The 4,647-nt window shown below is 41.5% G+C and overlaps 1 long non-coding RNA gene across 1 annotated transcript in view; it reads left to right on the top strand.

The window, feature by feature from the left end:
- LOC104859028 overlaps positions 1-4,647 on the top strand; it is a 17,916-nt gene extending 13,269 nt beyond the window's left edge. The window contains exon 5 of the long non-coding RNA XR_779265.1: positions 4,516-4,647. This is a non-coding gene — a long non-coding RNA (uncharacterized LOC104859028). The remainder of the gene's footprint in view (positions 1-4,515) is intronic.

Raw genomic sequence — 4,647 nt, 5'->3', positions numbered from 1 at the left:
CACGCCTGTAGCCTGTAATCCCAGCACTCAGGAGGCTGAGGCAGGAGGATCACTGTGAGTTTGAGAACAGCCTAGGCTATATAGTGAGTTCCAGATCAGTCTCAACTACATAGTGAGACCCTGTTTCAAAATACAAAAAACAAAACAACAACAAAAAGAATTCAATGACCATTAATTTATTTACTCTTTGTAAGAACCTTCTAAATAAGTACTGTTGTTGTCACCACTCAATTTACATGTGAGAAGGTTAAGGAACAGAGAAGCGGAGAGGGTTGTCTGGAGACAAAGAGCTGGCCAGTTACGGGGTTAAAGTGTTTTACTTCTACCCAGTGCTCTTCCTGGATACAACACAGCTCATCTAGAGAGCCCCACAGGAGGAGTCACAGATCTCCAATTTGTAGATTGGGACCCAGTGTGTTCATTTCAGTAATGTGCTTGACATCATACTACTCTTAGTGGAAGAGATGTGAATCCAAACCCAGTTATTTGGAGTCCAGAGAGTGTACAGCAGCAACTGAATCTTCAGAAGGTACACTTGCCAAGAATATGCCATCAGAAAGGGCTGAGCCCCAAAATATACCCAGATCAGCCTCTGAACTCCATGGATATATGATAAAGTATGCGTTCACCTAAGCCTTTCAGGAACCTGTTTAAAATATTTCTGATTGTAGGCAGTAATATTCATAAAGGCTGGCATTTATTATGTCCCAAGTATCAGAATATATGTTCATAGATTTTTTCTGCATATTATACTCAGGCATTTTGTGAAAACAATCCAATATATAGATGAATATACAGAAGGGGGAAAATCATCATAATTTCACAGTGCTAGACAACCACAATTATCATTCCCAGGAGTATCTTATGATCGTCTTTCTCCACACATCTTAAACACGCACCATATGGCACAATAATATAATTTTAGATAAATGGAATCAAACTGTAGATGCTACTTGTAACCTGCTTTTATCTATTCATTCCTTCAATCAAAATATTTGCTGAAAATTTAACATTTCTAAAATGATAGACCTGGAACAATGTATTATATGCATTTTCTTGTTTTGTTGAACACAAAAGTCAGTCTTTCTATGGGCAACAAGTTGTATCAGTCAGGGTGGGCAGGATAATTCTGTACTAACAAATTAATCTCTGAAACTCAGTCATTTAACAAAGCAGGGATTATTTCTGGCTTGCACAACTGGCTGTGGGGCCAGGGTATTGTAATTAGTTATTGAGCAACTCATGTCTTTTCAGTCTTACGGCCACTGGGGCAGGGAAGAGTGTGGGAGAGTGCATAAGTCCTCCACAGCTTTGTTCTACCTGTGAGACAATGCTTGGCTCCTGCTGTCTGACCCTAAGTAGTCATATGGTGCCACCTAACTTCGGGAAGACCTTCCAGGCGCATGCCTGGGACAAGCTAGGAGGACCAGCTCTAGTAATGTGTCCCACAGGAGAATTCTGCTGTAAATATGTCATCAGTCATTTGACCTGTCTCCCCTCAAAGTGTACCTAGATAGTTACTACTGTTTCTTTGTTATAAGCAACTGCAAGCAGTAAAATCCTCCAATAGGTGACACGTACCCTGATCCATTCATTTCCCAGTTTAAAATCCTGGAGGAGAACTCACTGAGTGAAAGATGTATCTAAGATACACCTGACCTTACACTGCTCCCTCCCTTCAAAGTTCTCCTGCAAAAGAGAGAGGCTGAAAGTCCAGGAGTAGTTGCCCAGTTTCCTCAGACTTAAGGTTCTGAGGCAAATCTACCACTGAGAAGAGCTCATGGGAGAAGTCACCCTTCTTGGGCCACAGCCCATGCAGACAAGTGGGTGCCTCCCTCCGCTTGCAGATTCATCTGGCTTTTCGACATCCAGACCCATTTCAGCATTGCAGGGAGGTGGGACGTTCCACCTCCACACTCTGGGGTCTCCTGAGAGGGGCCTCTCTCATCCACACCCATGGAACCTCCCCCCTTAGCTGTGGGGCAAGCCTTAGTGCAAGTTTCCAGATCTGTCTTCTCTCTTTGTACGGCGGCTCCTGCTACCTTTACTGATGTTACACCCACTGCCCAGTTGTCTTTTAGGAATCGAGTACCCCAAGCCCCCAGGGGCGGCGGCACCTTCTGCACTGTGCACCACCTAGTGTCAGTGTTTCTTGCAGTCAGCAAAATAATGCTCGAAACCGAGAAAAGTAATGGGGCCTTATATTTGCACTTCTTAGATTAACAACTCTCTATTCTGTTTAACTAGCCATTGTTCTCCTCTTCTGCTAATTGTGTATTTGTATCTCTGGTTGTTAGGCCTCCTCTTTAGACTGATAAACTTTCCTAAATATCCTTCTCTTTTGTTTGACAGGACTGTGCCTCTCTCAGATGTCAAAGGGAATTGTTTATTTCAGCATATTAGATTTGAGAAAGAAAGGCCATGAGTGTAAACAGGGTATTGAATCACCAAATGGGACTGGTTGGGGTGTTGGTCAAGACAAAGATGGAATGGGAATTTAGCTCAGTTGTTCTGCCCCCTGCCTTGCAAGTGCAAGGACCCTAGTTCATACACAGTACCAAAAAAAAAAAAAAAAAAAAAGAAAGAGAAAGAAAGAAAGAAAGAAAGAAAGAAAGAAAGAAAGAAAGAAAGAAAGAAAGAAAGACAAAGATGGCAACAACAAACTGTCTGGGTAATTCTTTCTGCACGCAGGAAGACTCACATCATGACAGAAGAAGAGCCTGTTGCAGTTGAAGCATTTTGGATAAAAAATAACTTTTAGGGCTTTATAGTAGTATTTGATTACCATTCTCCCCTTGGCTATTCTCTTTCATAAACTCTCCTTTTTTTGGACAAGTTCTTGTCATATCACTCCAGACATGGAGTTAGGGTTTAGGATTATGCTGTATTGTTTTTAAGATGCTGAGTGAAAGATTGCCAAGAGAAAAGATTATATTTTCCTTTTGAACCTGAGAGATGGAAAAACAGCAGCGAAAACAGACTTTGCGTAAAGAAATTGGGAGAAAATGCAAGACAGCTAAGGACAAGTAGTCATAATTTGCTGAAAACTAAACCCAGAGAGGAAAACAAATCAGTTGAAGGTGGTTTAGATTCAGGAGTAAAATGAAGACTCACAGATCTCCTTGGTTGGCTATATGGTCCCTGGAGAACTGGGTTGAGATTGATTCTGAGACAAAGTCCACACAGAGGAAGGGATGGTTCCGTGGTCACTGCATGGTGGCACCAAGGTCGGGGAGGGAGAAGAGGTCATAGACTTTCCGTTCTCTCGCTTAGGCTGGGGCTCCCTACTGGGGAAAAGACAGGACCTTTGCTGAGATGAGGTGGAAGAAGGTGAATACAGTCTCTTATGATGTTCTAGGGAAAAGCAAGACTTCCTAATGCAGGGTCTCCCCAGCCCAGGCTCCTGGTATCAGCTTAGTTGATGAATAATATCTGAAGAAGGGCACAAAGTTGTTTTAATTTATCTGATGTTGGGATGTAGCATTATTTTCAAATCTCTAGAGACTGTAGACTGGTGTCGTGTGAGTTCACACACACAAGATGAGAAACGCTCCATCTTCTCTGAGGAGATTCACTTATAGTTGAAACACATTGGTGAGAAATGAATGTGGGTTTTGTGGTGCATAAATTACTCTCTGATCATACACTAAGTCCTTGAGGGACTTTCATTAATCTTTTCATGCCAGTCTTACACTGTTTTTATTTCCAGACATCTTAATAAAGGGAAAACTAGTATATCAATTATTTTATCCCTTTCACATACATTTTTAGTCCCTACTAAGTACGAATTATTTTGCATTGAGACATCCTTGGAACCGTAAGAAGGAACTTGCATTCACTCTTTGAGGAACACAGATAATACCACAGGAAGCCAAAGCAGTAGAAGCAGCCCCATAGAAGAATTGCTATTCAAATCACACTGATAGCAAAACCTACAGCAGGGGAGGGAGTGCCCCCCAGAATGCTTCACAATGGAAATAGGAATGAAACAGGGCTAAGCATAAATAAGAAATAAGGAATTGCATGTTCCTTTTGGATTCGGAAAGGAAGGCTCGCAGCAAGATAAGAATGAGCATGTTGCCTCAGTGGAGAGGACGGTTTGAGCTGGGAAATGATAGGGAGATGGTGGGGTTCATATCGTTTTGAATGTGTCCTGAGCTAAGTTGTGTCCACAGCCCCACAGGGGGCTCCCAAACTCTGCCAGTGCCCAGGGTTAGCCCTGGGGGGCTCGTTCCAACTGAAAGATATTCCTGCAGTTGGTCCTTAGGCAGAATGTGTTCCAGAATTTCCCCAGATCTGTATTTTCCAAACTTCTCTAAAGTATAGGAAATCTTTTAAGAAATCAATTCCAGCCATATTTTTTTCTTTCTAACATTTATTACATATTGGCCTGAAAGAAAATCTCTCTATATGCAGTATTTATTTTGATGTAACAATATGTAAAGAATACATAAGAATGTCATGAATTGCAGAAAGCGCCTCATACATGAATGCATAATATTCAATTATTTTCAGGGGCTGCATTTACCAACTTGAGACTCACGATGATGTATGTTGCCTGTCAAATGATCGCTGGACCATCATGTATCTTTTGGTAGAATGTAAATATATATTTGTGATAGCTAATGTTTATTGTCTATTAAATAT

This window comes from Fukomys damarensis, unplaced genomic scaffold (assembly GCF_012274545.1).
Source record: "Fukomys damarensis isolate Sample0158 unplaced genomic scaffold, DMR_v1.0_HiC HiC_scaffold_5, whole genome shotgun sequence".
NCBI classification, from domain to species: Eukaryota; Metazoa; Chordata; class Mammalia; order Rodentia; family Bathyergidae; genus Fukomys; species Fukomys damarensis.
This window is presented reverse-complemented; position numbering and strand designations above follow the sequence as displayed.